At 48.3% G+C, this 7,677-nt stretch overlaps 1 non-coding gene across 1 annotated transcript; it reads left to right on the forward strand.

The window, feature by feature from the left end:
• Nucleotides 1-7,142: 7,142 nt before the first annotated feature.
• Nucleotides 7,143-7,215, forward strand: TRNAS-GGA (transfer RNA serine (anticodon GGA)). The gene has a single exon. It is a non-coding gene; the product is annotated as a tRNA-Ser (tRNA).
• The last annotated feature ends 462 nt before the right edge of the window (nucleotides 7,216-7,677 follow it).

Consider the following 7,677-nt stretch of genomic DNA (forward strand, 5'->3'; position numbering starts at 1 on the left):
TTGATATTACTATTGGCATCCCCTCTCCTAGATTACAGCATCACTGAAGGCAGGGACCTCTTCTAGGATATCTTTGAATCCCTCCATAAATGACCATATGACATGAAAGAATCTGGGTTTAACAGGAAGCAGGAAGCCAAGACAATGATTCGAAGTACGTAAAGTCATCTGAAGTCTCACAAATGCAATGCCAGTGCTCCTGTAAAAGAAACGTGTGGCACAGAGGGCAAAGAGTAGGGGAACATTGGGACAGGAAGTGGAGGGGAGGCTGGGAAAGGTCATGCAGAGTCAGGTCAAGTTCTGGAGGTCGGGGTGAGCACTCGCTAAAGGGGTTAGGAGACTATGTGGTACAGTGAATGCCAACAGAGCGGGGTGCTCGGCTGGCCTGACTCGATCTGATGAAAAAGAACAGTCTTTCCACCGCCCGAGTCATTTTATAAACCTGCGAACATCCAGGAATCTTTTCTCCAACTATCATCACTTTGTGGACGAGGTGTTGATGGCAGGTGGGGGCCTCCAACGGGAATTATTATTAGAGCCGGCTCCTGATGACTGTTGAGGTCGAGCCCCTTCCTGCCTCCCTTCCTCTCTGCTGGCCCAGAGATCCTCATCAGCGAGCAGGAAATGATGGCATGCTTGCTCTTCTGCAGTTAGTCTTCCAAGCGGAAGAACAAAACCAAACAAGAAAGCTGGATGGTTAGGGTTAGTCCAAAAACTTTTATTGAGGACTGGCTAGTAATTCAGGCAAAGGAATGAAAAGTGGAGGCTGGTTGCGCAAAATCTCTGGATTGACGACTTGTGGGGATTCGTCTTGGGCTAGCTTATGTTTATCCTGCACTTTGAAATGACTCTGAAGGTTTATTTGGAAAGTCCAGCCCAGGAGAGGCATCCCAGGCAAAACTTTGACTGTACGCTATATCTTTTGAAGACTGGAGACCACTACGGGAGGAGCCTGGGAGAGCAGGTACAGAAGTCAGACCCCCCACCCCCACCACCGCACACTCACCATTCATCCTGGAGATGGCTGGCATGCCGGGCAGGGGCCACCCTGCCACCCCTACTTGCCCGTGCTACCAGCGGGGAAACACGGCTCCATCGGTGGAACGTGTTGTGTGTTGTGGGGCCTAGTTGCCTGATCACACAGCCTGTCTCCCAACCTCAGTGTCATGGCCAGGCAGAAACCAGCAGACGCTGCAAAATCAGGGCTGTTGTCCCCACCCAGAGAATCAGCCGTTAAACACTGATCAACCCGCCGCTGTGTATAAACACAGACCAAGAGAAACCAGTTAACCTGCTACAGTGAACAAAGAGAACGTAGAACTGTGGGCAGATAAGCAGATACAGTTAATTGTATCCTGTGTCCCTTCATTAATGAAAGCCTGATAGGAATTTGACCTAAAGCGACTTTCAGTGAGTTCCCTTTACCGTCTAATCAAATGGGCTTTAGTTATTCCCTTTCTTTCAAGTTTTTCTCCCCCCACCCCCAAAACAGAGGCTCCCAGCTACAAAACTCCCAGGGGACAGATGTACCTGATGGTCTTGAGCCCACGAGTGTAAAAATTCAGAATGTTCTCCATTACTGGTGGCCCCAGCCACCGCGGTGGCAGCTCACAGAAGTGGGGAGATCCTGAAAGTGTGGACTGGAGTCTTATTATTCAGTCGCTCAGTCGTGTCTGACTCTTTGCGACCTCATGGACTTAAGCATGCCAGGCCTCCCTGTGCTTCAACCCCCAGAGCTTACTCAAACTCATGTCCATTGAATTGGTGATACCATCCAACCATCTTGTCCTCTGTCATCCCCTTCTCCTCTTGCCTTCAATCTTTCCCAGCAACAGTGTCTTTTCCAATGAGTCAGCTCTTTGCATCAGGTGGCCAAAATATTAGAGCTTCAGCATCCGTCCTTCCAGTGAATATTCAGGGTTGATTTCCTTTAGGATTGGCTGGTTTGATCTCCTTGTAGTCCAAGGGATTTTGAAGAGTCATCTCCAACACCACAGTTCAAAAGCATCAATTCTTTAGCACTCAGCCTTCTTTATGGTCCAACTCTCACATCCATACGTGACTACTGGAAAAACCATAACTTTGACTATAAGGACCTTTGTTGGCAAAGTGATGTCTCTCCTTTTTAATACACCGTCTAGGTTTTTCATAGCTTTTTTCCCCAGAAAAGTGTCTTTTAATTTCATGGCTGCAGTCACCGTCCACAGTGATTTTGGAGCCCAAGAAAATAAGGTCTGTCACTCTTACCACCGTTTCCCCATCTATTTGCCAGAAGTGATGGGACAGGATGCCAAGGTCCTAGTTTTCTGAGTGTTGAGTTTTAAGCCAGCTTTTTCACTCTCCTCTTTCCCTTCATCGAGAGGCTGTTTAGTTCCTCTTCGCTTTCTGCTGTAAGGGTGGTGTCATCTGCATATCTGAGGTTGTTGATTTTTCTCCGGCAATCTTTCTCCACCAGATTGGAATCTGGTGTCTTTGATCTCAAAGCTGAACTCTGATCCCTCTCTTTTAAACCCTACGATGATTTTCCTTCAGAAACCCTCTGGAGATCAAGTGCCAAGTGCTGTTGAGGTGGCGAGCAGTGAGCCGAACATCACAGTGGACTTTGGAGGGAGGCCTTTTTGTGTGGTTTGGGGATTGAGCTCCCTATGTCCCCACCAGATTGCAAGCCCCGCGGTCTCCTCCACCAGCTCATCTACTTTTTCAGCTGAAAGACTATGGCCTGGCTCCCCACAGTCCTCTGCCTTCCAATGCAGGCATATCTGCATTGGAATATAGGCATATCTGTCTATAGATATGCTGGCCAGGTGGGTGCGATTGAGTTCATTTCAAAGACCCACGTGGTATAATAGAAAAAGGGCAGAACATGGAATATGGAGTTTCGCATCAGAAGACAGGTTCAAGGCAAAGTCATCTAGGGTGGAGAAGCCAGAAGGCGGTGGCAGGTTTCCTAGGAGAGGGGTGTGTGTGGGTGCAGAGTTTGTGGGTTATGGGGATGTTCTAGATCCTTTTAGGGGGGTATTTACACAAATATATACATTTGTCAAAATTCATCAAAGAGCCCTGGAGATCTGTGTATGTTATTTATTTTTATTTTTGGTTGCTGCTCCTGGGCCTTGTCTAGTGGTGGTGTGTGGCCTCTCATTGCGGGGGCTTCTCTTGTTGCAGAGCACAGCCTCTGGGCACCCAGGCTTCAGTAGCTGTGGCACACAGGGCTCATCAGTTGTGCCTACTGGGCTCTAGAAGGCATGGGCTTCAGTAGTTGTGGTGCATGGGCTTAGCTGCTTTGTGGCACGTGGGATCTTCCTGGGGCAGGGATTGAACCTGTGCCCTCTGCATTGACAGCAGATTCTTAACCACTGTGCCACCAGGGAAGTCCCTGTGTATTTTACTGAATGTAAATTATACAGCAGTTTTTAAAAGCATAAGTTCAGCTCCTGGCCTCTCTCTCACTCTCAGTATTGACAAGTTCTTCACCTCTTTTGACTGCACTGGATCTTTGTTGCGTCCCGGACTTAGTTGTTCCAAGGCAGGCGGGATCTTAGTTCCCAGACCAGGGATTGAACCTGTGTTCCCTGCATTGGAAGGCGGATGCTTAACCACTGGACCGCCAGGGAAGTCCAGGTTCTCTACCTCTTTGAACCTTGCTTTCCTACCATGAAACAGAAGGACCATTTACACCTGCGCCGTGGGCGATCAAGGACATTAAATGAGACAACGTGAATCCAAGTCTCTTGGAGATGATGGACAGCCTTAAACGCTGATAACCTCCCTTGTCCAGCTCCCCACCCCACTCTGCCTTCAGAGCAGATTCCTGAGCTGGTACAATTCCGTGGGTTCTGCCTGCTGCTTCCCTTGGAGCTGAGTGTTTATTTTAAGGAGACTCTGGAGATGCCAGAATGCTGTAGAAAAGCAAACGGAATATGGATTTTCTCTGGAGAGGAGAGAGGGCTTGAAGGGAACAGCTGGGGAGAAAGCCAGGCATCCAGCCTGGCAGTGAGACCAGACGGACGCCGAGAGGGAGTCGCTGAGCGCCTGTGAGAGAGTCGTGACCAGGGAAAGCAGCAGGAGTTAAAAAAATCCGCAGCTTGCCAAACAAACTGGGTCACATTTGTGATGGAGTGAGTCACTGAGCAGAGACAGGAAGGCACTTTCAGGGAAAAAGCAGACGGTCTGGGGACCATGGTAATTCGGCTGGTAGTGGCAAAGTCCCTTGTGCCCCCTGGCTGGATTTGGTCATTCAGTGAACCGTCCTTCTCGTGGCTCCTGCAGTGCGTGTTGGTATCTGGGATTTGAACTTGACCTTTACTCCTAAGGACAATCACGAACATTTATGTTGGAAGCAAGAGCACAGCACACATTTTAAAATGGAAAATCTCAGAAGTCAAGTGAAATGGAGACATGGAAAGCGGGGAGGTTCTTCTGGGGTTTACCCTGGGAATTTGAGCGGAAAGAGGACTGCTGCTGGAACATGACACAGGCAGTTTCCGTTTAGAAACTTTAAAGTCAGAGCAGAGAACAAGTGCCCTTAGGCACCAAAACCCTGCACAATGAATGGACTATGCTGAAATCAGATTTTAAATCGTTAGCCACTAAAATAAAGTTAAAATAGGGTAAGACTGAACAGGAAGAAATAGTCTACAAGAGAAATCTGATGTGTGAAATTTTGATTTTTATCCTCATTATAAAATTTTTGGTGCTTTCTGCTAGAGATTTCTGCCAAGAAATGTGATATGTTGAAAAAGAAGAGGAAATGTACTCTAGATGCTGTGATGAGAAAAGGATGTTTAAAGTGACAGGAATCAGTTGAGTTTCTCCCAGTGACCAAGGTTATAAAAATCAAGCTCTGAAACTCCCAAAGCTGGGTGAGAAAACAAAACAACCAACCAACCAAAAATAAAATAAAAACAAAAACAAACAAGAACTTGAGTAAAAGCAACATCTAAATCTATGTTAACATAACTTACATTTCCCACAATGTTTGTCTTATCTTTGTTCATGTCAGATCTCTTTTACTGTTAATTCCCTCTCCTGAGAGCCGTCACTGCTGGAGCAAGATAGGCAGCTGGGGAGAGGAGGCGGGGTGAGCGGGTACTGTGAGAAGCAGGGCTGTTTTTCTCATGACCTCTGAATGCAAAAGGTGCTGCCACACTCGTGGGAGGTGCATCAGGCTGTCAGTCCAGTGCTCAGGATGCAGAACAAGCCAGGTGGGAGGAGCCTTCCCCACCAGGTCTCAGTCACAGGGAATCTGATGCCTTAAACCTCCATCTCAACACTCAGTGACTTCAACTGCTGGCTGTTAATTAGCATCTGTGGTCTTGGGTAGCCTCAGCCTGCAACAGCTTGGAGCTGAGCTTGGGCAGGGTCGCAGCAGTGCGAGCACCTGATCTAGCCGCTAGACCAGTAGTCAGTGACAAGGGCCCTGGCCCTTTGGCTTTGCAGAAAAGAATTGCCACAAAGATGGAAAGCAGCAAAACAAGTCAAGTATTTATTAAGAGGAAAAGAGTACAGTACATGTGGATAGGCATACGGGCAGACTCAGAGGGAGAGTGCCTGAGTCACACCCTCGTGGTCGTTTGAATTAACTTTGTGGGGCATTTCTTCCAGTTTCTTTTGGCTAGTCATTTTGATTTGCCTGGTTCGCAATTCATATTTGGTACACTCAGGATCCTCCCATGGATTCCCATGCATCTCTTAGCCAAGATGGGATTTTACTGCAAAGGCATCTGGGTAGAGCATCCCTTGACACTTCTCCCCTTTGGCCTCCAAGGAGCCTTTCTGCACATGTGTGGTCGAGGAGGTCTCCTGACTCTAAGAACAAGAGATATGTGGTCTGAGCAGGGCCCAGCCTCCTCCCTTAACTGTTCTGCTATTCTTGTCTTGGAGTTTTGGTCAATAGGGAGTGAATTGCTTTACCCAGGGAGGGTGGGAAGCATCTGCCTCCTGCCTCAAGCAGAGTCTGAGATGGGCTTTTGCATCCTGTGGACTTCTTCCACCCTTTTCTTCCAGGTCGTCTGAAATAGTTAAAAATACAGCTTCTCCCCAGGTTGCTTGTGGGCTGTGAACCCTGTGAGGATCCTTCATTTCTCCCTGGCTTTGGGGCTTCCAGACTTGGGTTTGAAGCTCAGGCTCATCACTTACTGGCCAGCTAGGAAACCTCTGTGAACACTGATTATCTTGCTTTGAAGACAGGCACGGGGTAGGTTAGCCACAGATACTCATGAGCTCTGATGAGGTGCTTCATGCTTTGGCAGCGGCTAGAATGGATCTTGGTGTAAGTTAGCAACTCAGCAGACAGCTATCTTGTAACAAATAGATGGGAACAGACAAGGGAGACTCATGATCCTCAAAGGCTATGTTTTTGTCCCAAATTGACTTTCCAAGTACAGAATGAGGCGACGTGTGAGTTAATGGTAGCACCTGTGTGATTCTATGACAGAACAAGAAATCTGTATCTGGTCACCATTCCCCAGTTCCTGGTTCAAGAGCTTCTAAAACCTTTGGAATTTCCTGAGTCATAGAACTGAAAGTGTTAGTTGCTCAGTCATGTCCAACTCTTTGAGACCCCATGGGCTGCAGCCCACCAGGCTCCTCTGTCCCTGGGATTCTCCAGTCAAGAATACTGGAGCGAGTCGTCATTTCCTTCTACAGAGGATCTTCCCGATGCAGGGATCAAACCCTGGTCTCCTCTGCATTGTAGGCAGATTCTTTACCATCTGAGCCACCAGGGAGGCCCCAGTAGAGCTGAGAAGAGCAGCTTTTGTTACTCAGAATAAGCCCCTTTCAACCAAACCTGAGATGGTGCTAATGAAGTAACTTTTATTTTCAGGGAAGGGGCACTTGAGAGTTTCCGGATGGCGGCTGCTTACTAGAGGAACCAGCTAAGTGTTTAAAGCGTCGGAACTTTCCACCCCACCTCCGAGCTTCCAGTGAGGAGAGAGGGACTAGAGACGAGTTAATCACCAGAAGCCACTACATAATGAAAGTTCCACCAAAATCCCTAAATGATGGAGTTTAGAGAGCTTCAGGGTTGGTGAACACACTGAGGTCCTGGGAGGGTAACGTGCCCAGTAAGGACAGGGAAGCTCCATCTAACACCTCCTCTAATACCGTGCCCCATGAATCTCTTCCATCTGACTGTTCATTCCCTGGTGGCTCAGAGGTTAAAGCGTCTGCCTGGAATGCAGGAGACCCGGGTTCGATCCCTGAGTCAGGAAGATCCCCTGGAGAGGGAAATGGCAACCCACTCCAGTACTCCTGCCTGGAGAATTCCATGGAGGGAGGAGCCCTGTAGGCTACAGTCCATGGGGTCGCAAAGAGCTGGACACGACTGAGCAACTTCACTTTCACTTTCATATCCTTTATAACACACTGGGCTTCCCTGGTGGCTCAGATGGTAAAAAGTCCACCTGCAGTGTGGGAGACCAGGGTTCGATCCCTGGAGAAGGGAATGGCAACCTACTCCAGTGTTCTTGCCTGAAAATTCCATGAACAGAGGAGCCCAGCAGGCTATAGTTCATGGGGTTGCAAAAGAATTGGACATGACTTGGTGACTAAATATGGAGAAGGAAATGGCAACCCACTCCAGTATTTTTGCCTAGAGAATCCCATGGACAGGGGAGCCTGGTGGGCTGCTGTCCATGGGGTCACACAAAGTTGGACATGGCTGAAGCAACTTAG

The sequence above is a fragment of the Budorcas taxicolor genome, chromosome 12, assembly GCF_023091745.1.
Source record: "Budorcas taxicolor isolate Tak-1 chromosome 12, Takin1.1, whole genome shotgun sequence".
Taxonomy (NCBI): domain Eukaryota; kingdom Metazoa; phylum Chordata; class Mammalia; order Artiodactyla; family Bovidae; genus Budorcas; species Budorcas taxicolor.